Genomic DNA, 27,255 nt, shown 5'->3' with positions numbered 1-27,255 from the left:
AATTAAGCATTAAGCAATAAAATGCAGCTGTCTCCTCCAGCTGCCCAAGATGCTAAAAGGAAAGAAGGCCGAAGGGAAGAAGGTGACCCCGGCCCCTGCCGTCATTAAGATAGAAAAACAAGAAGGTGGCGAACCCTGTTTAAGAAAAGGCCTGAGAACTTCAGCATTGGACAGGACACCCAGCCCCAAAGGGACCCTACCCACTTGGTAAGATGGCCCCACTGCAACCAGATGCAGCAGCAAAGGGCTGTACTCTGTAAGCGGCCAAAAGTGCCTCCTGCAGCTAATGAGTTCACCCAGGCCTTGGCCGGCCAGCTACCCAGCTGCTTCTGCCCCGAGGAGAGACCAGAGACTAAGCAGCAGAAGCTGTTGGCGTGGGTAGAGAGAAAAGCTGCCGGCAAAGGGGATGTCCCCACTAAGAGACCAGCCATCTTTGGAGCAAGGGTCAATGCTGTCACCACCTTAGTGGAGAACAAGGGGGCTCAGCTGGTGGTGGTTGCTCGTGATGTGGATCCCACCCAGCTGCTGTCTTCCTGCCTGCTGTGTGTGACAAGATGAGAGCCCCCTACTGCACCGTCCAGGGGAAGGCCAGACTGGGACATCGGGCTCACAGGAAGACATGCACCACTGTTGCCTTCACACAGATTAACTTGGAAGACAAGGGCGCTCTGGAAAAGCTGGTGAAAGCTATCAGAACCAACTACAAGGACAGACGGGATGAGATCTGATGTCACAGGAGAGGCAACATCCTGGGTCCAGAATCTGTGGCTCACATTGCCAAGATGGAAAAGGCAAAGGCTAAAGAACTGGACACTAGCTGGGATAGATGTACACTGGTGTGTTTTCTGTACATAATAATAAAAACCATCCTTCATCCAGAAAAATAAAGTGCTGATGCTGGGCCTGGTAGCACACACCTATAATCCCAGTGATTCAGGAGGCTGAGGCAGGAGGATTCTGAGTTAGAGGCCAGCCTCAGCAACTTAGTGATACCCTTAATCTTTTAGTGAGAGCTTGTCTCAAAATTGAAAAAAAAAAGAAAAAGAAAAAAAAAAGAAAAGGCCTGGGGATGTAGCTCAGTGGTAAAGTGCCCCTGAGTTTTAATCTTAGTACCTATAAATAAATAAATAAATAAAATGCTGAAAGAAATGTAGTATAAACTTCAAGTGGGAAAAACCTTTATATTCAAAACTCAAAATACAGAAGATATAATTTTTTTAAAAAGATGCTAACTCATACTAATTAAAACAAATTTTAAAAAGAACAACATTAAAAGATATTCAATATGAACTAAAAAAAAAAAAGATGCTAACTCACAGGGCTGGGGTTGTGGCTCAGTGGCAGAGCACTTGCCTGGCATGTGTAAGGCACTGGGTTTGATCCTCAGCACCAATGTAAATAAATAAAATAAAGGTCCACTGACAACTAAAAATAATTTTTTTTTAAATGATACTGGGCTGGGGGTATAGCTCAGTTGGCAGAGTGCTTGTCTTGCATGCTCAAGGCCTTGAGTTCAATCCCCAACACCATTAAAAAAAAAAAAAGATGCTAACTTGTAAAAATATTAACTTTTTTCTGGAAAACAAAATTTAACCCTATACAAAGGCAAACGTCAAATTGGGGAAAATATTTACAATACATGAAACAAATGGCTAATGTCTTTAATATATAAAGGGCTTTAATAAAACAATAAGAAAAAGGTCCTATAGTCATTTTGAAGAGAAAAAGGGGGGCGGGATGGCCCAAGGGACATAATTCACAGAAAAATAAATTCAAAATAATAATAAACCTATGAAAAGACCTCATGATCGTGACCCTCATGACCTTTTTACTTACCAGATTGATTCAAATCAAGTAGTCTGATGATCCCAAATATACAAACTCACCCAGACCCAGTCATTTTCTACCTGTTGGGTGATCTTATCAAGGCCATCACAATAAATCCAACGTATAGGCTCAGGTTGCCCCTCATGTTTCTAATCTGACTTCTCCCCATTTTTTTTTCTAAATCTCAGGAAAGGAGCACTAGGAAAATGGTCCCATAGTCTACCATATTGTCAAACTGAAATTCCAGGTAAGTGATTCTAGGACACCACCCCTACTTTGTCTGCCTTGGGAACATCTACATCTCTCTTCACAAACCTTCAAACCGTGACCCCAAATCCCTGACTACCCCAGCCAGCTGCAAAAACCAAGCTCAAGTTATGCATGCACGCTTTAGGGCAAACACAGCCCTTAACAAAGGGCCGGAAATTTAGAGTTAGGTCTCAAACAGAGTATTGTTCCTCACATAAGGAAGAGTCAGAGGAAGACGTTTATGGGGTTGGAATGTGGATTCAATTGGAGACTTCCTCCAAGGGTTCCTGCCAACATCTGTGGCCTTGGAGAGAGGGATTCGCACAGCCAGCTGTTTGCAAATCTTCTGTCTCCCCAGTTATTATCTAGACCCTTTGGAGTCCTCCTGTGCTCTAAAATGCCCTGTAAGAATCATTTACTAGCATCACTTCCCACAATGCCTTGGGAATGCAGACCGACAGTCACCAGGTCTTTTAGAAGGGAAAGGGAAAGGAGAAATGGGGGTGCTTCCCACATCAGCAGCATTGACACCTCCGAGCTTATCACACAGTGAAAGGAGAGAGGAAGAAATAAATAAAATGCTGAAGGAAATGTAGTATAAACTTCAAGTGGGAAAACCTTTATATTCAAAACTCAAAATACAGAAGATATAATTTTTTAAAAAAAGATGCTAACTCGTGGGCTGGGATTGTGGCTCAGTGGCAGAGCACTTGCCTAACATGGGGAAGCACTGGGTTTGATTCTCAGCCCCACATGTAAATAAATAAAATAAAGGTCCATAATAAAATAAAAAGGGCCGGTATAGCTCAGTGGCAGAGTGCTTTCCTAGCGGGCACAAGGCTCTGGGTTCAAGCCCCAATAGCACCAATGGGGAGAAAAAAAGAATCAATACTTCTTTTTAGAAAAATCACTTTAGAAAATAAAATACATATATTCTACTAATTACAAAGCACATCTGCAAAAACTTTAGATATGACTATTGCTGGACTTGCCTACTTGACAGTGAGCCTCTCAGACACGTTGGGCTTCTTTTGGGACCACCGACCAGTCAGTTTTCCCTTCTAGCACTAGCTTCCTGCTTTGGTGGAATATTCTGGATTCTCCTCAGCTCCATTAACCACCGGGGTGAGGCCATCCAGCTGGTTGATGGGATCTAGCTCACCCCATGTGGAGACCCATCATGATTGCCTGCCTGTTTCTAAGACAACTCAAGGGCATGACCTCCCCAAAGACCCCTGAGAATGTCCTTACAAAGGAAAGGTTCCTTGGTCATTAATGTGACACATTTAACGTGGAACCTGCTTCCCAGGCCCTGTGGGTGTTCTCATGTCCCTTCTTCAGACTCCAGCAAGCTCACATGTTCCCTAGACCCTGATTCAAACTTACCTCCCACTCTGAACTGTCACCATTGTCCCCAATGTCCTCATTGTGTGGGGACAGGTGCTCAGCCCTTTTACTGCTCCTTCTTACAGCTCCATTCAGAAATCCTGTCTGGTGTTTCCCCTCCTGGGCCTGACCCTTCCTTCCTCTGGGCCCACAGCTCCCAGCCTGTGCCTCTCTCCTGCCAAGACTCAAGAAAAGGGATGGAGTCAGTAGCAGCCCAGGGAAGGGAACCTGCGGCTTTGCTCAGCGATCCCTAGGAGCAGGAGGAGGACCCATCTTCAGAGAAACTTGTAAGGGAGAGAGGGCAGCCGGGCAGGATTGGCAATGAGGAGGGGATGCATGGGTCTGCAGGAGGCCAGACTCAGCCTGCTCCCAAGGGAGCTCTGGGGTGCAAAGAGCGTGCGGTTGTCGAGCTAGAAGCAGGGGGGACAGACCTTATGTGCCAGTCAGACACTGAAGAGTGACACTCATGGATGGGGGGTGACTCTCCAACATTTCCCTGCAAGAGACTAGCAAGAGCTAGTCTCAGGATAAAGTGGACAGTGAAGGCCTGCAGGAGCCGGTGCTCACAACACTCTGTAGATAAAGGGAACCTGGGTGGGTACCTCAGCATCCAGTGCACCCTGAGTTTGGTACGGAAGCGCAGCCTGGCTCTGCCAAGCTGGGAAGAAGCAGCTGCCAGGGCCAGTTCTGTGCCAGTAAAGGCCCTATCACCGGCACTCTAAGGAGCCTCCCCTCTTTCTTGTCACAGACCTCATTCACAGGTGTTTCCAGCCTCCCAGAAAAATAAATGAGGGGCTGTCCAAGGCTCGGAAATTCACAGGCTCAGCTTCCTCTGAGGAGAGCAAATGCCAAATCCTCGAGAAGCCCTAGAAGGTAGGAACAGCATCCAGAGCGCTCTCCAAAGACAAAATCTGTTCTTAGCCCTTGGTTTCTCCAAATGCCGGTGCCCTCACTCCCTGCAGTCAGGGAGCCCAGAGGCTAGCTCCCTGTGGTTTCTGTCCCAGCTGTTAGAGTAAGCACCTCTCCTCTTATATGTTGTCTGGAAAGTCCCAGGAAAAAGAAAGGGGGGGGGTGGCAAATGCAGAACAGAAAGGCACAACCCCTGGAAAGTCCAGAATGAGATGGATGAAGAATCCCCTTTGATAGCTGTTTTTGTTTCCCAAACTGTCCTCCTGGTTGTATGGCAGGAGCCAGACCCCACCCCACCTGCACCTCAGCTCCCAGTGGGGCCTGGGGAGGGCATTAGGGCAGAAGTCAATTTACAGGCTCGACTCTAAGAAAAAACACCTGCAAGGAGGGAGAGACAGACTCCAGGAGGAGAGGGCTTCCCGTGGGCGGTTCCCAGGGTGGCAGACCCTCCAGCTACCACCTGATCAGTGAGAGAATATCCTTTGAAGAAAGGAAGGAATGGAAATTCCTAAAAGCAACCTGAATTGGGTATTTAGCACCTCCTTCCTGTTATTAAGAATTCCAAGGAGACATTGCACAGTATCCCAAAGGCGGCGTCTGCACGCACAGAGCTGGTGCAAAAAGGCCTTCTTGCAAACCAGGGCACCATGTCACAGAAGCCAGGAAGTCAGCCCTGGGCTCTAGGCCTGATGTACAGGAAATGCTCACTGGGGATCTGTAGCTTCCCCTTTTGGGGCCTGTCCCCACCTCTTCTCTGAGCCCTGCCCCTGCCTCTAAGGACAATCTGGATCTCCTGGGTTGCACAACAGAGTTATCTGACACAGTGCTTCATACTATGGTGTTAAAAATTATTTGGTTTGGTCTCCCAGGATATCTGCTTTATACCCAAGCAGCGACAGAGGAGATAACATGGGGCCCTCTGTACTGTCCTGATAGCAGGGCAGGAAGAAGTGCCAATGGCAAACAGGAAACCCCAGCCCCATTGCGCTACATGAAGAAGGAGACTTGAGTTGTGGGCTGGGTTCCTGCCAAGATCTGGAGATGACAAGAGAGTCTACACAAAGGTTCACCAACTTGAGCCTGCCGGGGGCCTGGGCAAAATTCGGGTTGACACTGAAGGAAACGAGGTGCCCCTTTTCCACCTGTATGCCTCAGTCAACAGAAGGCCCACTTCCTGGCCAGGCTGCATCCTCCCTGGAATCTGCTCATCCCCAGACCCTTCCCCAAACAAACTCCAACACCTCCTTCCCCACCCCCTCTCCAGATCTCCAGGGACCTACTGACAGTCCACCATGTGGCTTTCCCAGCCACCCTGCTCAGGAAGGGATCCAGCACCAAACACTTGCCTGGAGGGACACTGAAGTCAAGTGTCCTGGGAGAATGTACTCCACTTTCAAAGATTTACTTTTAACTTCCTCCCCCAACCCCCAAATTTTAAGCATTACGGAAGTTACTTTGCCCTGCTCAGGAGGAACAGAATGAAGGAAGCCTGGGGGAAAGGACTCAGTCTAAAAGCTCTAGCAGAAGATCAGTTGTAGGGGGTCCTCAATATCGGTTTCCCCACAAATGGGAAACAGAACAACTAGGGAACCTTTTGGGCTATGATAAGACAACAAATGCAAATAAGTAGACAACTACCATGCAGAACTTACTCCATGCTCTCTATTTATCTACTTCAATTCATTTAATCCCCACAACAACCCCATGAAGAGTTCAGGGTGTAGCTTGGTGGTAGAGGACTTATCTAACACACATGAGTCTCTGGGTTCGATCCCCAACACCACCAAACAATAAAAGAAATTTTATTATCCCCATTTTGCAGGTAAAGCAATCAAGGCACGAAGAAGCTACATAACTTACCCAAAGATACAGCTGGCAAGGAGCAGAGCTGAGGTCCAAACTCAAGATGGCACCGCGGCAAAGCAGAACCCCTACATACTACAGCTCCCCTTGGAGTGAAGGGAAGGAGATTTCACCAAATCAACTGAGCCAGCTGTAGTCTGGAGGGTCTGCCTCAGTGGGTATCAGAACCTGGAGGCCTTGCTAAAACCCAGATGCCTGCCACCCTCAACCTGCAGTTTCTAAATCAGTAACTCAGTGACTCTGGGTGGAGTCGGGAGATGATGCATTTCTTTCTTTCTTTCTGTCTTTTTTTTGCGTTGCTGGCGATCAAATCCAGAGCCTCATGCGTGCCCAGGCAAGTGCTCTACCGCTGAGCCACATCCCCAAGATACTGTGTTTCTAACAAGCTCCTGGCTGTGCTAATGCTCCTAGGAAAGGCTTGTGCTCTATCTCAGTCCATCCAGGAAGCCCACAGGGAGGGCTTTATTTTCACTGCTTTGAGGAAACAGAAGGTCCCAGAGGTTAGGCAATTTGTTCCAGGTGACACAGCTGGCCTGAAGCCTGTGCTCCTTCTCTGGTATCTGCTGAGAGCTGGATCTGAGGGACTCCCACCCAGGCACAGGGGAGGCAGCAGCAGGCTGGGAGTCCTGGGGAATAGAGGGAGGGAGGGACTGACCCTGCAGACAGGCTAGAGGAAAGGCAGACCCTGACCCTCCCTGCAGGCCTAGAGTATGCAGATCCCTGTCCAGGAGCCTGGGCACTGGCATTCACAGAGCCATGACCCTAGTCACATAGCACCCTGTCTAGAGATGAACTACTTCCCCATCACAGGCCCCACAAATCTTTTCCACCCCACCCTCACCCCTAGAAAAAGCTTCAGCTATTGGCCAATACCAAACATAGGCCCTTCCTGACACGCATCTCAGCCTGGGCCACCAGGGAGATGAGGAACTGAAACGCAGCAAGCAACAAGGCTGGGACTCCCCAAGCAGGTAGCTCTGCAAAGTCCCTTCTCCTTCCACACCAACTGGGGCCCCTCCTGGGCTTTCTGGCTCAGACCCTCCCTCGCACACAGGCCTGAGCTCCCCAACCCACAGGGCCCGTGGAAGACCTGAGGGAGCAGGGCTGGAACCCCTGCTCCCAAGGCCTGCCTCCTGCCCCACACCAACAGGCAGGCGCTGGCCAGGTGAATGACCAGAAAGCAGCCCCAGGGACACCCAGACGATGGCCTCCCAGGCAGGAAGAGCAGCCTCCTGTTTATAGGGAAGTCCCGCCAGTTTCCACAGCTTTTAACCTTTTGGATGGATGTTTAGAAGAAAACTCAAGGGCCCTTCACCTCTCATCAGAAAACCAGGAACCAAAAAAAGGCCTAAAGGAAGTAAAACTTTTAGACAGAAAAAGTGGTACATGTGAGTGGACGTGAATTACAGGTTTGGGTGTGTAAGCACGGTGTGCGTGGCATGTTTGGGGGTGTGTGGTGTGGCGTGTGGTGTTGGTGGGGTATGTGTACATGTGTATGTGTGTGGGGACGGGGGGTGGGTGTGCGTGTGGTATGAATGTGTGCGGGTGTGGCATGTGTCCATGCTTATGGGATGTTCATGAGTGAGGGTATGTATATGTGACGTGTGAGAAATGTCAGGAAAAGCAAAGTCCCCTCACACTGTAGTCAACACAGAAGTCTCCTGACACCAAGTGCCCAAGTGCATGGGGATTTCTCCCACTAGCAATCAATTCTGCTGTAGACACCAGCTCAGCGTCCTCTAACCCACATCAGGAAAGACTACCTTCCTGGAGAGAGTGTCAGATCCCATGGCTTGAGGCCTCAGTCCCCTAGACCACCTCCCACATTTCAGATGCCAGTCACTAGTCCCAGGCAGCTTTACCTGTGTTTTGAATGCACCAACTACAAATTAGGGTTCCAACAACCCCCTTCTCAGTTTTGATTAATTAGCTAATGCGGTTCACAGGACTCAAGCGAACATGTCCTATGTTCACATGTTTATTGTAAAAGCTGTTGCAGAGGATAGGAATGAAGGATGCACAGAGCGAGGTCTGGGTGAAGAGGTGCGGAGCTTCTGTGACCTCTCCAGGTGTGCCACCCTGTAGGAACCTCCACATGCTTACTTCTCTGGGAGCTCTCTGAACCCAAGCCTTTTGGGTATTTATGCATGAACAACTGTGTCGAAATGTGATTAGACAAAAAAAGGTATTATCTAATGCCAAGAGACAGGGAGGGGAAACCCAGCAAGGCCTGCATTCTTCTTGGCCTCTCCGTGTGGCATTCCCCACTCCAGGTTATGAGGCAAGATCCCTCTGGGACAAGGAGGGTCTTATGACTTACTATAGGACAAAGTAGGTCAGAGAACTTAGACTCTGACTCAGAGAAACCAGAGACTTAAACCCTACCATCTTTATCTGCAAATAAGAAACATTCTGACCTGCAATTCTCAAAACCAAGGGACATTTGATAGGACAGTTTTAATGTCTAACCTGGATAAAGGCAAATGAAGCTTCCTTCTAGCCCAATAATTAGGGATATAAATGGAGTCACATCCTACAGGGAGGCCATCCTGTAGGCAGGACATGAGTCTGTGTCCTTGAGCTCCCACACACCTGCCTGTCCGAGGGCTGGTCTCTCAGCTCTGCAGACCTGCTGGCTGATCCGGGCAGGTAAGGAAGGGCTGGCTCCAGTTCCCTGTTTCCTCTGAGCACAGGTTTCTGTGATGGCCACACGTCCTGTTTACTGGGTCGTCTCCAAGTCACAGGCCAATCTGAGACTCACCTCTGACCTCACATCCCTTTCCTGAAGGGAACCCCAGCACTTCTTCCTTTTATGGCGCCACAGGCTGAGACTCTGAGCTTCGTGTGCAGAGATCTTGGGGTTTCCTTTACTTGCTACCTGGAGTCAGGGCCAGAAAACCTGACGGGGTTGCCCCTTACCCCCACCCCCGGAGACAGGCAGGTCCCTTGGATGTGAGAAGCAGTAAGGAGGGAAGAGAGGGATGGCTCTGATATACTCTGGGCCCTCCCAAGGGGCAGCCATTGTGGGGGCATCTTATCTACCCTCCTCTAACCTTACTAACACACCAACAGCGTGTGGGGGGAAATTCACCCTCACACATCAGATCTGGAAGCCATCCTAGTGCCAGGAGAGATGGGTCATCTGGGGGTTTCCAGAACATTTCCAGGAGGTTGAGGGGAAGTCTTTCACAACATCATATTCAGGCCCTCCTCTGCCTGCCCTCCGGTGAAAAGCTAACAAAGCCTACAGGAAAATCAGCCTCCTAAAAAACAGAGCTTCTCCAACATGGCCCTCAAAGGCTGTTTTTCTAGAATCTTCTTTATACTTCCCTGTCTGGAATTCCAAAGACAGTTGTCCACTGGACGGACGAAAAAGCACAGCCAGGTAAAGAAACATCCTGAGAGCCCTGTAGACCCACACACTCCTCCCGACATGCTGGAGGCCTAGCAGGCCCACAGGGAGCTCACTTAAGGAACTTAAAGCCCTTGTCACAGAACAAGGCATACTGGAGAAAAGCCACTTGACCCATGTCGTGACCCCTGAATAGAGCCATGAGACCTGGCTTCCCAGTCCTGGGTCCCACAGCTGCTTGTCAACTCAGATGTAACCCGAAATGCAGACAGAGCTCACCAGCTACTACCCCACTGCCCTAAAGTCCACACACAGCAGAACAATCCCCGCCCCAGATGTCCATGTGATCAAAAAGATCCTGCATGGAGATTTAGGAAAAGGGCACAATTATCTGAAACTACTGCTCATATCTCCAGAGTACTTGGGGCCTCCTGGATCCCAGCAGCTAAAGTCCTCCCTGAACCTCAGCCTACACCATGGACAAAGCTTTCAACAGCCATTCTAGTGGCTGCCATGATGGGTATGTGGCACATCCAGGTCACTCACAGGGTTTAGAACACACAGAAGATGCTTGGAATAGAAAACTTGAGACTCCCTCAATCTTTAAGAAAGGTCTCAACCAGTTCACTTCTACCTGGTTGGATCTCACTGCAGGAGTGCTGCGGCATCAAAGGAAGGAAGGACCAGCCGGGCCCTGTGGCCCTGGCTGAAATCGAACCATCTGAGGCCAAATATGACAACTCACACTCTCTCCCTCACGCCACCTACTTCAGAGTTTTTATCCATTTCTATTACACAAGTAAAATAAATTCATTTTATTTTATTTTATTTTAAAAATATAAACAAACAGGAGCTGGGGTTGTGTAGAGTGCTTGCTTAGCATGTGTGAGGCACTGGGTTCAATTTTGAGCACCATATATAAATAAAAGAATAAATTTTTTTTTAAAAAATAGACAAACAGAAAGATTAATATCCATGAAAGAAAAAATATTGTGTGATTCTACGTATATGGAGTGCCTAGGATAGGCTAATTCATAAAGATAATAAGTAGAACAGAGGTTACCAGAAATTGGGGAGAAGATGGAGTAAAGGTACAGAGAGCTTCTGCTTGAGATAATGGGAAAGTTCTAGAAATGGATAGTGGGGATGGTCACGCAAGATTGTGAATATACCTTAATGCCATTGAATTGTATACTTAAAAGAAAAAAAGGATAAATTTTATGATATATATATGCATATGCATATTTCCACAATAATGATAACATGTGAAAAAAAAGATGGAAATAAAAATCTCCCCAAATTCGCCAGGCATGGTGGCGCATGACTATAATCCCAGCGGCCTGGGAGGTGGAGGCAGGAGGATCGCAAGTTCAAAGCCAGCCTCAGCAATTTAGCAAGGAACTTAGCAACTCAGCGAGACCCTGTCTCTAAATTAAATAAATAAATAAAGGGCTGGAGATGTGGCTCAGTGGTTAAGCACCCCTGAATTCAATCCCCAGTTAAAAAAAAAAAATCTCCCCAGAGTCCAACACCAAAAGATAATCACTGCTAACACTCTTCCATGGATCCTTCTAGACACACATGTAAACAGATTATTTATTGTACCAAAATAAAACAAGACTAGGCGTGGTGGCACACGTCTGTAATCCCAGCACTAGGAAGCCTGAGGCAGGATGATTGGACTTTTTTTTTTTCTGGCACTGGGGATTGAACCCAGGGTTGCTTTACCACTGAGCCATATCCCCAGTCTTTTTTATTTTTGATTTTGAAATAGTTTCCCTAAGTAGCTTACAGTCTCAGTAAATTGCTAAAGCTGACCTTGAATTTATGATCCTCCTGTCTCCACCTCCTGAGTAGTTGAGATTACAGGCATGCACCAAACCCAGGATGATCCTTTGAGTTCAGGGGTTCAAGATCAGCCTGAGCAACATAATGAGACCCTCATCTTAAAACACTACAAAACACCAAAAATAGTGAAATGTTTGGTGACCTGCTTCTTGGAAATATGTCTTATTTTCCCATATTTATACATATATAATTATATGCTTTATTTTTGAAACTACACTGGTTTCCCAATATATTGATATACCATAAACTCCACTTTTTATTGCTATTATCATCGTTGTTGTTATTATCATTATTATAAATATGCTACAAGGGCTTGGAGTTGTGGCTCAGTGGCAGAGTGCTTGCCTCACCTGTGTGAGACACTGGATTTAATCCTCAGCACCACGTAAAAGTAAATAAATTTAAAAAAAAAATTATTGTGTCCACCTACAACTAAAAAAAAACAATTAAAATAATAAATAAATGTTGCAAGGGACATCCCCACACACTTGTCCAATTATACACTTCGGATAAGAATTCCTGCTGGTGGAATTGCTGAGTCAGGGATTCCCTTGAGAGGGTTTTCAACAGAGCATTAAGAGAAAAACCGTATCAGAGATGTTGAATTCTGTCTTATAAAAGTTTCTCTCTCCCCATGAACTTTTCTTGGATTTCATGAAATTATACAATGCTTCAGAAAGTTAGGGGCTGTCCTTTCCAAAGGAAACCAGCTCCTTCCTAACCCCCCTCCTCAGCCTTCTCTGGAGACATATACTTACTTCCCATGCCATAAAATAAAACTGGTATACAAAGAAAGCAGAATTACACAGAATTACATAGTTAATAACTACTGAATTACTTGTTCGACAGGAAAAAATCTAAGTTTGCCTGGTGCTGGGTCCCCAATCAATGGTGGACACCAAAAACATAAACAAATGAAATTTTTTTGAGTTGGGCTCAGTGGCCCACACTTGTAATCCCAGCAACTTGGGAGGCTGAGGTAGGAGGATTGCAAGGTGAAGACCAGCCTCAGCAACTTAGATTCTATCTCAAAATAAAAAAGAAAGTGGGCTAGGGACATAGCACAGTGGTAGAATGTCTCTGGATTCTATCCCCTGTATAGGAAGAAAGAAAAAAAAAGAAAGAAAGAAAAGAATTTTTGTTGTGGAAATATTGTTCTTATGGACAGAAGGACAATCCAATGAGCTTTCTAAAGAGATAAAGGGCTAGAAAGGATGTGTGAATCATCCGTCGTTTTCCTTGGAGATGGAAAACTAAGGCCCAGAAAGACTCGGGATCAATATCTCAATAATCACTAAATGAACCCCAGAACTGGCTCATACAGTGGTTCAACTAATTCAGAGCAGGGCTTAATTATAGTCCAAATATCAGATATTTAGTACAACTCTTTCATTTTGTTTTTTTCCTGAAGTACTAGCATGAAACCCAGGGACCTCATGCGTGCCAGACAGGAGTTTTACCACTGAGCTACATCCCCAGCCCTTTTTATTTTATTTTGAGAGACTGTCTCCCTAAATTGCCCAAGCTGACCCTGAACTTGTGATCCTCCTGCCTCAGCCTCCTGAATGGCTCTTCCAGGCATGTACCACCACACCCAGACAACTAGTACAATTCTTTTTTTTTCCCCCCCTGTGGTACCAGGGATTGAACTCAGAAGCACTTAATTACTGAGCCAAATCTCCAGCCCCCCAATTTTTTAAAAACTTAAAAAAAAAATAGTTGTAGATGGACACAACATCTTTATTTTATTTATTTAAGTGGTGCTGAGGATTGAACCCAATGCCTCACACATGCAAGGCAGGCACTCTACCACTGAGCCACAACCCCAGTCTCCCAGCCTTTTTTTTTTTTTGTATTTTATTTGGAGACAAGGTCTCACTGAGTTGCTTAGGGCCTCGCTAAGTTGCTGAGGCTGGCTTTGATCTCCCAATCCTCCTGCCTCAGCCTCCTGAGCCATGGGATTACCGGTGTGCACCACCATGCCCTGCTAAATCTCCTATTTTCTGTGTTTAAAATTGGAAATTAGATCACTGGGATGGTCATGCCATGTTGGTAGCTTATTTCTTTCTTTTTTCTTTTTTTTTTTTTTACTAGGGATTGAAACTAGAGGCATTTAATCACTGAGCTACATCCCCAGACCTCTTTTCTTTTTTATCTTGGGACCAGATCTCACTAGGTTGGTTAGGGTCTTGATAAATTGCTGAGGCTAGCTTCCAATTTGCAATCCTCCTGCCTCAGCCTCAAATCATTGGAATTACAGGAATGCACCACCACACCCAGTTCATGGTGGGAATATTTACACCGTAGAAATTGGCAAACAGAATAAAGCAGGCTTCCTCTACCTGACCCTTTTGAGAGCCAGGTGTTAAACATTTACTGTTACAATCTAGCTATGAAAACACTGAGCAGGTGACCTCAGTTTGCTATCTTCAAAGCATTATAACTTTCCATGTTGCACCATGCTATACGCTCTCAAATCCATCATAGCCCATTTCTTATTAATCAATGAACCAGCAAATATTTTCCTGAATGCTTGCTCTGTGCCCAGTCCCTGCCTAACCACATATGATAGTTCATTTGATTTTTATAATATCACTGTGATACAGTTACTATAATTTCCATCTTACAATGGAGGGAACTGAGACTTATATAAATGAGTTTTTAACTACAGACTATTGCCCATCTTAAGTTGGTTTCCCCAGAAGTAGAAACTGATACAAAGATTCAAGTGCAAGTGCAAAGTGGGTAGAGAAGTGAGCCAGGAAGGGGAAGATAGCCAATGAAGGGAACAAGTTACCACTAAAAGCAATTCAGTCCTTCTAGGAAACTTTAGAGATAGCATAGACCATGTCCCAAAGTAATCCCAGGAGGTGAGGGAGCTGGAGTGTTTATACACCTTCTCCCCTCAGCCACTGGTTGAGGCCTAGGGAACATAAGCAGGACACTGACAGTATCTATTATATTACCCCAGATCTTGCAGCTAGAAAATGTTAGAATGCAAGTCAAGTTCCAAATTCAATTTTCATTCGCACTTATAGAAATGAGCAGTTACCAAACATAACTGAGTGCCGGCTCCATGTAAAACACCACGTTGATGAAATTAACCTACTTAACCAAATTATTTTGGGTTGGTATATCCAAAGAAAACACAAGTTATCTTTTTATCAATTTTCATCAACAGAAGAGGGGGGAAAAATGTGCTTGTAAGTCATTGCCTTCTCACTGGAATTAGCCAAATGCCCTTCCAGGTCTCCTTCTTCTGTGAGAGATTTCCCTCTGATTCAGCCACAGATGCCTTGGGCAGAAGTTCCAGAGCCTCAAACTATCATCCCAAATGACTGATTACAGGCCTCAGAGTCTGCCATCCCAGGGATGATGGAAAATGACCCACTGGCGGCTCAGCCAGTTGAGTCTAAGGATGTCCTTGTTTATTACGCCTCCTGCCCCATCCACTAACCCCCACTGTCCCAAGGCCACATCCTCCATGGGAACCCACAAGCAGGCAAAATAAATGAAACCAACAATCACAGGTCTGTGGGAGTTTACCCCAACTTAAGGACTTTAAAAAAAAAATTCTTCTGGAAGGAAGGGAGGTGTTTAAACAGATAGTGTCTCACTGGCATAAATAAATGGACAATATTGTAAAAAGTGATAGGAGGGATGGGAGGTGGTAGGAGGAACTGCTTCTCTAGCTTTATAAACTCAGCTGAAGCAGCTCTTTGCATCCATGACTTGAAGACAGAGACTGGACATCTTGTTCCATTTCAAGCACACTGCTGAGATCTGCCCAGTTTTTCACTGGGGGGAGAAAGGAGGTTGGATCAAGCCCTGGAATTGTTCTTTGTATCCTCAGTCTACCTCCCAGCCTCTCTTTAGGGACTCTCTCCAGGTAACCTGTCCCTGCCTCCACACCCCCAACCTCCAGGCAGTGAAGACATTTCCTGCCAAGTATCCCAACAAAGCCTGAGAGCTATAATCTGGCCCAGGTTCTTTTGTACTTTGATGACAGGTCCCTTTCTGGCAAGCCTCACAGTCCAGCTCTTTGAGTCAGCAGAGGTGCCAAGACGCTCAGCTTTGGGCACCTCTCCAGCCAACTTTCTCAGCCATTCCTAAGCGGCTCACACACAGAATTGCAGACAAGAAGCCTGTCTCTGTGACACCAGGAAATAGATCAAGAAATAAAAGCTAAACCAGTAGGACATGTACCAGATGGCCCAGGGCATCTGAGAATGAGGAAAAGAGGTAAGAGATTGAAAATAATCATCTACCATACCCGACGCTGGCTGCAGTGTCATACAAACTGGGAAAAAGACCTGAACCTCCTAAGAGAAGTCACCCAGAGATGCAGAGAGATGGACTGTAGAGCCCCAGGAGCAGAGGAAGCCTCAGGAAGGTAGGAATGATGCTGGCTGGACAGACACCCTCACAGGGACAGCACATGCTCTAGCTCACCTGGCCAGCTGCACAGAGTGCGCCCCTACCTTCCCTGGGAAGGAAGCTTCAGTGGGGGGACTTCAGAACCTCTGACCTCCTCTCAGCCTGGATCCTTGAAATTGCCCCTCATCATTCTAATGGGATTTCAACAGCTTAGAGAGTACTGAAGTGCTTGGGATAGGTCTAGGCTATACCCCAAGTTTTATCCTGTATCTCCCCAATACATCACTTTGTTGTCCCATTTGTTAAAAAAGGAGTGGTCCTGCCTTCCAGGCTCCCCAGCACAGGAGATCCCAAACCATACCAGTCCACACCCCCAGGTACCCAGGCAGGCTACATGCTCTGCCTCCATCTTCTCCCAGGGCAAAAACTACCCCTCTGTCCAAAACCCCACCTCTGCAAGTTCAGACACCATTGCATGCCCTCTTCCATGCCCTCCCTCTTCAGAGGGAGATTCCAGATGTCAGCCTGCCCTGTCCAAAGGAGAAAATAGAGCCCACATTCATGGCCCTAAGGCCAGGGAGGCTCTCTGATCCCAAACAGGCACCACTTAAGAGGACAAGACCTCAGTTCCCAGGATACAAGTTAAAAACAAAACAAAAACAAACAACAACAGCACAAAACTGTTCTTAAACCCAATATATGTTTGCCTTGAGAGGTTTCTTTAACCCTCAGACAACCTGAAGATAGAGTACCCAGTAAGTAAATGTGGGTTGAAAAGTAAGATGGATCAATCTCAGATCCCCATCCACAGGTTCCTGATAGAAGAACTTGGACTCCCATTTGTTTAAATAGAATTGTGGTTACCAATTCTTTCCTCCAATTGTGTCAGAATTAACTGGCAGGAATAAAACAAATCGCTATTTGTGGCTCCATTCCTTCACACATTCATTCATCACATGGAAGGTACTTACTATAACCCTGGCCGGCTGCAGACTAGGACTCTGCTCTCCGGAGGAATGCGTTCTAGGCCCCTGGGTTCCAGACACCTGAGAATAAAGTGTATGCAGCCCTAAGAAGCCTGGCTCTCAGCTTCTTAGTTATGGAGGTGCAGAGGTGCTAATGGACAGTGCAGTGGCCACACATCATCCAGAAAAACAGAACTTTTGGTCTCCCTTTCAGGCCACCTCCACTCTCCGCTGTCCCCAGGGCTCTCTGGCTTAGGGCTGAGTGCACTATGAAATGCAGAAGTTGCCTAGGCCGCCCAAAGCACCTGCTCAGAAAGGACTCAAAGCTGGGTCCCCAGTGACCTCAGGCACTAGCTACCCAGGCGGCCGGGAGACCTCAAAGAGGAAGTACACCGAGGACCACAGGCCTCTGAGCTCCCAGCAGCAGTTCGGAAGGTAGAGAGAGCCATGTGCGCGCCGAGTCCCTGCGCTGGCAACCGGGATTAGCCTTTGGGGAACTTGTCCAGCTTCCAGGAAGGAAAGGGAGGATTGGGGTCGGACACTCCCCAGGGCTGCTGGGCCTGCCCAGCTCTGCACCTGCTACCCGGCTCAACTTCACCAGGGAGTCCCAGAGACCCTGAGTCTGGATTGGGGGCACTTTCCTGCCACCACCCTTGGCGGAGAGAAGGATGGACCCCCCCAAGGGTTAAAGAGGAGGAACTCAAAGCCACAACTTTTTGGGGGCGGAAGGCGGGTGGGCTGGGGCTGGGCGCCTACCAGGCCCTCGGGGCAGTTCTCATGCCTGGGCTACCCCGGTGGCTGGGGGAGAAGGAAGGAGACCGGGGCAGGAGAAGACTGAGGGGCTGACCCGGACGGGACAGGGGCCACGGAGGAAAAACTTTGAGCGAGGTGGGGCGACGCGGGAAGGGGACCGCCCGGTGCCCCGCACCTTGCGCCCAGCGTCGGGGGCCCGTGCCTAGCTCGCAGCGCCCGGTGCCAGGTGCCTTGCCTGCGTCCCGGGCCAGCTTCATCCCGCGCGTGCCGCTGGGACCGAAGAGTTGCAAAGTGGGGGCGCCGCTGCCGGGGGCGGGGATGCTCCAGCCGCGCCTCTGCCAGCGACCGGCGGCCCAGCTCAGTCGGGCCGGGCGGCGGCGGAGGTGGCAGCGCTATGGGGGGTCGGCCGCCCCGCCCTCCTTGCTCCCCTCCGCCCCTCCTCGCCCTCCATCCCGTCCCTCTGCCTTTATCAGCCCTACCGGGTCTGACCGTCCTCTCTCCTCCTCTTTCTCTCGCTCTCCATCACTCCCCCACCCTCTTCGCTCGCCTTTCTTCCTTCCCTCCTCTCCCGCCCTCCCTTCCCCTCTCTCCCCTCCAGAGGGCGGAGCTTCTCCCCTCCCTCTTAGACAATGCTGTGACTGCTCGTCCCCTTCCCCGCCCGCCAAGTCGGGGCTCGGGCTGCCAGGGCTTCTTCCGGGCTGGGGGAGGTGAGAAGGGGGTAAGCGTGCGGGGGTGGGAAGATGAGCTAGCTACTCTCACCCCATCGCCGCTGCCGTCTCCAAGTGGGATGGAGACTTGGCTCCGGCTCCTCGGCTCTCCTGGCGCGGTGACAGCCACTCCCAGGGAGTAGTCACACTGCTCTACCGAGCCCACCTAGAACGACCGGATTCCCCACGCAGGAGATGTGCCGTTTTACTTGGTTTGGTTTTTATCAACATCATCCCAGCTTATTCCCCCAAAGGGTTGGAGTTGGGCAGAGGCTAAACACGCCCTGTCGACTTGGCGGGCTGGCAGACGTGACAGCAATGTGAAGGAGGACAAGTTTCTTTGTCCATCTTTCACCTCCCCCTCTTCTCCATCCCTGGACCTCCTGGGCACTTCCAGTGTCCAGGAGGTCCTCAAACACCCCAGCTACGGGTTCTCTACCCTCCTTTCAGATTTCTCCCCCCACCCCACCCCGCATACATACCTCCACCCTGCAGAAAGGTCCCAGCCAAAGGGGAAGGGAAGCATAACGATTAATGGTGGCCAGTTCCCCAATTTACAGCCCGATCAGCTCATCCTGCTTGGAAGCCAAACATTCCTTATTGAATTCATTGTTTGGATCTTGGAATGTGTCTCCCTTAGAAACAATGTTATAAATGGTGATCTGCTTCCCAGGCCAGCTACAAAAGTCTGTTGAACCCAAAATGCAGTTGCAGGGCCTTACTGAGAACTGTCAGCTACCCTGAACAAGGAGGCCACTGATCAGCTTTTTCTATTGAAAATAAATAAATAAATATGCTTTTTTTTCTCCTTGAGCTAGAAAACATAAACCTTTCCCATTAATTTTCCCCCTTTGAAGCCACTATTCTGTTAAGCTTCTTTCTTTTGTAAGTAACAGGAGGACTCTCAGGGAATGTATTCTGAGGACATGGGAGTTTCTCAGGTCAGAAACTGTTGGGAGAGCTCAGTAAGAGGAGATCCAGAGCTGGAAGGCTTCCAGTAACCCAGGATAAACCTTCTCCAAGGGGTTCTTTCTTCTTTTCTAGAATGATCTTCCCTGCTCTGCAGACACATGACCAAAAGTAGTCATGACTTCTATAACTAGGGCTTGGTGCAGGGCCACTCAAGAAAGCAGCCACATGCTGCTAGAATCCCTTAGTCTCTCAGGAAAGTAGCTCACAGGCTTACCTTGAATCAGGTGACCATCCTATGACCCATCCCCTGAGCCACGTGTAGGCTCCCTTGTCCCATGTCCCATCAAGAACACTGACTCTAGAATTTGTTTAAAACCAAACCCATTTCTCTCTATAATTATATTCTCCATCATGATAAATACATTGATTGATTGATTGATTCAAGACACTATTCATCAGTTTCCCTTAGAAGCCACAAGAGAAAAAGGAAAAGTCTCTCTTCCTTCAAGAAAAGATAGGGACAATACATCTGGGATAAAGATATTTTGAAAATATTGCATTAATATTGCATTAAAGTCCACCCTTGAGGGCTGGGGATGTGGCTTAGTAGAAAAACACTTACCTAGCATGTGCGATGCTCTGGCTTCCATTCCCAGTACTAGAAAAAAAAAAAAAAACAACCATGTTTTCTTATAGGTTTCCACCCTCAAGAACTGGACAGAAAGGCTCATGGTATAGAGAAGCAGCAGGTAAGCCTTCCAGAAGGAGTTCTTCAATAAAAATAAAGACAAGTGCTGGGGGTGTAGCTCCGTGATAGAGCATTTACCTAACATGCATGAAGTGCTGGGTTTGATCTCCAAAAACGCAAAAAAAAAAAAAAAAACAATGAAAGACACACTAGAGCCACAGATGTGATTTTAAACTTTATTATTATTTTTTTTTGTAGTAGAGATCGAACTCAGGGGCACTTAACCACTGAACCACATCCCCAGCTCTATTTTGTATTTTATTTAGAGAGACGGTCTCACTGAGTTGTTTGGGCATCGCTAAATTGCTGAGGCTGACTTTGAACTCTCAATCCTGCTCCTGGGCTGCTGGGATGCCACTGCATCCAGCTTGATTTTAAACTTTCTAGTAATCACATTTAAAATGGTAAAAAAAAAAAATACAGGTGAAATTAATTTTAATAATATTTTTATTTAACCCAGTTTATCCAAAGTATTGTTTCAACATGTAATCTATGTACAGGAATTATTCATGAGATATTTTACATTCTGTTTTCATACTTGAGCAGAAATCAAGTATATATTTATACTTCTCCACACCTCAATTCAGATTTAAATTTTCATTAAAAAATATTCAAATTGTAGTTATAGTTGTAGATTCATATAACCAAGTTGTCCCAAACATACTTAAATGGTTCCCAGCAATTGAATTGAGTATCAGTGTATAAATTTTAATTTTAGATATGAATAAATAAGCTTAGAAGTCAGTTCTCAGGGGCACTGGCCATATTCCAAGTACTCAATAGCCACATGTGACAGGTGGCTTCCACAGGGACAGCACAGGCCCAGAGAGCAAGAATTCACTGACACATCTACAAAAGAAGATCCAGTCAGTCATAGAGAAATAAGGAAGTCTAAGCAAATCTGTTCCTGGGACCCCACCATACCTGGATATGCCAGGCACACAGCAGGGTGGGCTGGCTGGAGATTTGTTTGCTTCGGAGGGTTAAAAATAATAATAATAATAATAATATTAATATGGGGCTGGGGATGTGGCTCAAGCAGTAGCGCGCTCACCTGGCATGTGTGGGGCACTGGGTTTACTCCTCAGCCAGCACCACATAAAAATAAAATAAAGATGTTGTATCCACCAAAAACTGAAAAATAAATATTAAAAATTCTCTCTCTCTTTAAAATCATCATCATCGTCATCATCTTTATCCCTTTCTGGAAGGTCACCTCACTCTAGGGGAAGTAGAAAACAAGTTTGGCCCAGTAGAGCCATGAAAGAGAGTTGAAGTGGCCCCAAACTGGACCCATAGAAGGGGACTCCTGGGAAGACCGAATGGGGCTTTGAGTTACAAAGGACTGTTTTGTGCTCCTCGGGGATACTGAGAGGCTCAAGCAATCATGCTTTGGATGGCCCTGTGAGAAACACTTAAGGGACCAACATGCCACCATTCAGCTTCTCTGTTTCAAGGGCATGGTAGGTCAACAAGAATACCCAGAAAGGGGTAGAATGATTGCCCAAATGGTCACAATGACTCCCCTCCCAGCCTTCATACTCTTTGCCATGAGACTTTGCAGTTCCTCCAGTTTCTCCACCTGGAATCTGGGTTGACACTGTGACCTGCCAATAGAATATAGCAGATACTGTATTGTGCCTTTCCAAAGCCTGGGCATCAAGCAAGAAGCCCTATAGTCTTCTACTCTCTCTATTGGAACTTTGTCTCTACCATGTTCACAAAGCTTGGGCTAGCCCACTAGAAGATGGGAGACCACACAGTCCAGGGCCAAGTCAGCTGAGTTGTTCCAGCCAAAACCCTAGGTGTGAGGGAGTCCAACCAAAATCAGTAATTCCCTCTCCAGCTGCCTGGATTTGATTGTATCCCCGAAAAGTTCATTCTTTGGAAGCTTAATTCCTCCATGTGGCCGTACTGTGTGGAGGTGGTCAGGTCATGGGAGCTGAGCCCTCATGAATGGATTCAGGCCTTTCTCTGATGACTTAGTTCTTTCTCTCAAACGACCTAATTAGTTACCTTGAGAGTGGCTCGTTATAAAACAAGTTTATCCCTTGTGTTCTGTCTCTTTGTCTCTTTTGAATGCACCTGCTTGCCCTACCATTTTTTACCATAAGTTGAAGCAGCACATGGTCCTCACCAGATGTGGCCAATCAATCTCAGACTTCGCAGCATCCAGAATCATTAGGCAAAAGAAACCTCTTTTCTCTCTCTCTCTCTCTCTCTCTCTCTCTCTCTCTCTCTCTCTCTCTCTCTTTACAAATTACTATCAGGTATTCTGTTATAGCAAACAGAAAATGGAGTAAGACACTAACCCAGAACTGACCACAGACGGCTGAGAGAGCCCATCTTGGTTCAGTCCAAATACCCAATAAAAGCACAAGTAAATAGGTTGCCATTGTAAGCTACTAGAATTTGGGGCGGCTTGTTTTATAGCAATTGCTAACTGCTAAAGAACTTAACAGGTCCTGTGGTCATGGCTGATGTGACTGGGGTATCTAGTGGACACAAGCCTGGAGGCCTGGATTTGTTCATGAGCTTATGAGGTACCTCTGGGAACTCCCCTGTCCTGCCTGCCTGTGCCCCTAAACCATCCAAAGCAGCAGAGAGGTGTTTTCAAATGGCTTAAGTGTGAATGAGATGGTGACATTTAGATTTATAGCTGTTAATATGACTCCACTTTATTTTCTCAAGCTGGAGAGACCCAGGGAAATGTGAGTAACAAAGATGTTTGTCAGTAACCTCTACAAGTTTTTCTTTCATGGGAAAGAACTATCTTAATTAAAAGAGTCCACTTTATCTACCATGAAGAAATTTCCATGGTATCTAAAATATTTATATGGGACAGTGTCTGGATCCATCCTTGGAGATGGCAAGGGTATACTTAAAGCTTTTGTAAAGCCCCAGACAGAAACTTACCAGATTTTCCCTCCTGCAGTGAAAACACAAACAAAGGGTGATAAGAAGGAAAAAGGAAAGCAAAGAATCCAAAGCACATGATCTAGACTTACTCCTTGCCACCAAATATGTCTCTTTTCACAAAAAGTATTTGCTAGTGAGCCTCAAGGCCAAACTCTTTCTCTCTCTCTCTCAGAAGCCATCCTGCTAAACAAATTGCTTATGAATAGTCTGGTAACTGAACTGTTTCAAATTAGATGGAATACTTCATAGAGTTTTCCTAGGAATCTATTCAAGTTTCCTTTACCCCAGGGTTACATTCCACCAAAGATCCTTTTCCATTTTTGGAAGGAAATATCAGTTTCTTGGTGTGAATCCATACATACCATCATAACAAATATTGAGGGTCCAAACAGTATTAGGTAGCATCTTGTCCGGAAATATATTTGGTGGGTTCAAAGATTGGAACTTAAGAGAAATCAAGTCACCATAGCATTTGGTTGCAAGAAACAGAAGCCATTTGAACCAGCTTAAGTAAAGAAGATTCATTTTAAAGAACTAAGGTTCTCTGGCAGGGCCCACAGGAAGGAAGTGAGCCAGGTCCAAGATGGGTCATGACTGCAACCTGGAGAGTCTTCTCTCCCCTTCTTTTTCCTTGTCCCTCCCTGATTCTTGTATTACCTTCTCTTTCCTGCTCCAAGTTATGCCCAGATGGCGGCCTTCCTCGACATGCACTACAACGTCTACATTGTTGAAGCAGCTGTCATCAACTCACTTGACCTCTGGTGCCATCAGCAGTAGCCAGGAAGGAAGTGGGGACCAGGATGTGGTATGGGTCCATGTTCTCAGAAGGTGAGGGGCAGGCAGCTCATATGGCCTGTTCATCTCTCCCTTGTTGGTGCTTATACCCAGGTTTGTAGCCAGGCTTGAGGGCTCCTCTCCACCTGCCTCTGGCCTGAGCATCCCTAAGTGATCCTAGATGGGGGGGGTTCTCTGATTCACACCTTTTGGGGGGACATGGGGATACCAAGGATTGAATTCAGGGGCACTCAACCACTGAGCCCTTTTTTGTATTTTATTTAGAGACAGGGTCTCACTGAGTCGCCTAGGGCCTCACTAAGTTGCTGAGGCTGGCTTTAAACTCGTGATCCTCCTGCCTCAGCCTCCCAAGCCTCTGGGACTACAGACGTGCTGATTCATGCCTTTTCTTTCTCCACATATTTTCCCAAGTATTTTCCTTCTCCTGAGATGTTCTTACCTCCTCTCCCTGCTGACAAAGCTAAGGGTGGTCTTTCCTCAGCCATGGTAACTTTTTCAGTGCCCTCTGCTCTTCAGCCTCTCAATTTAAACATATAATCTAAGTTAAAAAAAATTATCAAACATATTACCCAATTCGTCCCCTGAGTTTCTTGGTTCAACTAGAACTGTTCCCAAAGCCCTCATTTTGGAGCTGCTCCTCACACCGACTCATCCTCCAAAACTTGGCCCAAGTGCCACCTCTCCTGGGGACAAGGCCCATTTGGGACCTGGCCCCCTCCCTGACCAGCCTTTCCTCACTCACCACCCCCACAATCACCACTTCCTCAGCCTTCTCACCATCTCCAAATGCAGCACAGTGAGCACTTCCTCCAATCTACCAGCCAAGAACCAGGATGGCGATTAATTTACCAGTTCATCTCCTCCCCTGCCGCCCTGAGAACAGTGAGCACAGAAGAAATTAATTTAGCCGTTGTGTTAGGTACTCACACTGTGGCAGAGGAGAGTATAACATAGGTTATACAGGATATGTATAACTGCCATTCAAATCTCATCACAGTACAAGCATTAACTCATTAATCCTCATCCACCTAAGAGGTGGCATGATTATTATTCTCACTTTAGACACAAGAAACTGAAGCACAGAGTAGTTAGGTAACTTGCCCAGGATCGCAGCCAGAAGGGGCCAGACAGAGCTGGGATGTGAATCCCTGAATCCATCTCTAGTCCCTCTCCCAAACCTCTGTGCTTTCTGCCCCTGCCCTATGCAGCCAGGTCCAGTGGAGGTATGATACCCAGACTGCTAGCCTCAACCAACACCTGAAACCATTCGGGGAACCTGGGGCTGGAGGTTGGCATAAGTCCTAGGGTGAGGGAGAGAGAGTCAGGGTTATTGCTTCCTTGCAATTTCCCCAGGGTTGGGCATAGGAAACAGCAGAAACCTCACCACAGAGCCCCTGGGGTGACTGTTCAATGTCCACCAAGCTGTGAGGCCAGCACAAGTTGGCCTTAGTGTACGACCCTCACTCCCATTTCTTCCCCTCTACTCACCCCCCTTTTTTTCTTTGATTATGATGTGGAAGGCTCCGTCATTCACCAATTCATTCAGCAAACATGTAACGGGCATCTGCCATGACAGAACTGTCTCCCCACTCAGAAGGCAAAGCCCTGTTAACCATTATAGTGTGATGAGAGAAGTAAATATGTATTACCCTAGTGAAATAATATATCGACCTGTTCACAGATCTCGCCCTGTATACACACACACACACACACACACACACACACACACACACATCTGAGTTGTTGAGCTTTCCCCTGAGCCAGAGAGAGACTTCTTGCTAACACTCGAGAAAGGCTTTGTCTTCACTGGATAAAAATTGTGACCAATGATTTTCTCCTGAATTCAATAACATAATGAAAGCAAAAAAAATAAATAAATAAAAAGTTAAGTACACAAGAAAAGATAAATACACAAGAAAAATAATACAATGGAAACAAAGGACAACTATAAACTGCTGCCAGGGCTCAGGAAAAAAAAGTAAGACAGAAAAATAAACCATCACTGAAGTGAAAAGACCCAATAAAGGAGAAAACACTGCAGAAAATTTAGAGAGGACCATGGGAGGTCCTTCGGAAAAAATGAACACAGCAACATGGAGAATAACAAGAATTCTAAAAGGTGGAAGATGAAATAATAAGTGTGGGAAATCTAAATGTATAATTGGCATTCACATGTATAAATTAAGGAAAATTTCCTCAACCAAACAATTTGATTTTATAGATTAAAAGAGCATACTATATTTTTGAGAAATGGATATAGTCTGTTTTTCCTTTTTAGTTTTTTACCAGAATGTTCCGTGAGGTATGCTGTATTCGTCAGCTTGCCGTCACTGTAACAAAATATCTGAGATAATCAACTCATAAGGAGAAAAAGGTTATTTTAGCTCATGGTTTCACAGGTTTCAGACCGTGGTCACTTGGTCCTGTTTCTTTTGGGTCTTGTCAAGAGTCATAGTGGGGAGGGTTACAATGGAGCAAGCTGCTTACCTCACCACAGCCAAGAAATGAAAGAGAGAGAAAAGGAAGGGACTGGGGTCCCACTGTCCCCTTTAAGATCATGCCACTAATGACCCAAATTTCTCCCACCAGATTCCAATTCTTAAGATTTCTATCATCTTTCAATAGTGCCACGCTGGGGACTAAGTCTTTAACACAGAGACCTCTGGGGAACATTCTAGATCCAAAGTAGAGCATCCGAGGACAGAGATTTTTATCCTTTTACATTAATGCCATGTTCTTCATGCTTAAATCATGCCTGGTACCTGGGAGGCCCCAATAAGCATTTGACAAAATAATAACTAAAGGAACAAGCCAACTGACACCAATATATCCTATCAATGTTACCATATTTCAAACATAAATATTCCTTGGTTACTCAGAAGAAAGGTCAAATTACCCATTAAAAAAAGAAAGAAAGAAAGAAAAAGCCTAACTAAAAATTTCAGCACAGTAATGCCCAAAGCTAGAGTATAAAAAGTTAGTCTTGTCCTTTTTATGCTACCATGGTGTTCTCAAGAAAGAAAATAGGATCCGGGAACTTTATATCAACTCAAACCCTAAGCCAACCATAAATCATGCAATTAAAAAAAAACACCTCAGTTATATTGAAGAAAATATTAAAAAAAAAAAAACAAGTTTGGTAAACAAAGAAAGAAACAGGTAAAAGCACCCATAGGGAGCACTGAATACATTTAGTTTGAGATTTAATTTAAAACAACTATTGCAATTCTGGTTACAAAACGAAACATAAATGTTATAAACCATTATGGTGTAGAAGCCAAAAAAGAAATGAAAGTAACAATTTATTAAGTGTCCTGATCTCCTCATGTTTTAATGGAAGGGAATGAGAAGATTTGTTTAAAGTAGGTGGCCCAACTAGTAGAGAAATAAACGAATTCAAGTTTACACAAGCATCCAGTAGTTAGAGGGAGGCACCCGCATCTTTGGTGGTCTTGGGGCTCAAGCAGCGCTGATGTCATTTCATGTGTTGGACCAAAGATGAAGAGCAAACTGCAAAGTGCTCCACTGTCTTGGACAAAGAAGATTGGTCTCCTACAAACAGAGTGTCCCTGTGGAGAAATAAAATCCTGGAACTAATAATAGCAATAAGCAACCAAAACAGAGGGGAGAATAGAAGGGGGAGGA

The 27,255-nt window shown here is 46.3% G+C and overlaps 1 protein-coding gene and 1 pseudogene across 11 annotated transcripts in view; one reads left to right on the top strand and one right to left on the bottom strand.

Moving 5' to 3' along the window:
* The window catches only part of Rassf2 (Ras association domain family member 2), a 45,773-nt gene extending 26,979 nt beyond the window's left edge, over nucleotides 1-18,794 (bottom strand). For 3 of the 11 annotated variants that reach the window (XM_046433298.2, XM_058575395.1, XM_058575389.1), the window contains exons 1-2: nucleotides 18,009-18,099; nucleotides 16,783-16,857 (exon numbers count right to left, since the gene is read on the bottom strand). The gene's annotated coding sequence lies outside the window, so the exon portion shown is untranslated. Of the gene's footprint in view, nucleotides 1-6,231; nucleotides 7,006-16,782; nucleotides 17,456-17,704; nucleotides 17,971-18,008; nucleotides 18,100-18,718 lie in introns of those variants that run through there. The other 8 variants (XM_058575394.1, XM_046433299.2, XM_058575392.1 and 5 more) reach the window with 7 other exon arrangements.
* Nucleotides 44-23,592, top strand: LOC124085355 (large ribosomal subunit protein eL8-like; annotated as a pseudogene).
* The last annotated feature ends 3,663 nt before the right edge of the window (nucleotides 23,593-27,255 follow it).

This window comes from Marmota monax, unplaced genomic scaffold, assembly GCF_021218885.2.
Source record: "Marmota monax isolate L192 unplaced genomic scaffold, Marmota_monax_Labrador192_F-V1.1 WCK01_AAM20220418_F8-fsc00014, whole genome shotgun sequence".
Lineage (NCBI taxonomy): Eukaryota > Metazoa > Chordata > Mammalia > Rodentia > Sciuridae > Marmota > Marmota monax.
The sequence above is the reverse complement of the archived record's forward strand: the minus strand, read 5'-3'. Positions and strand labels throughout refer to the sequence as shown.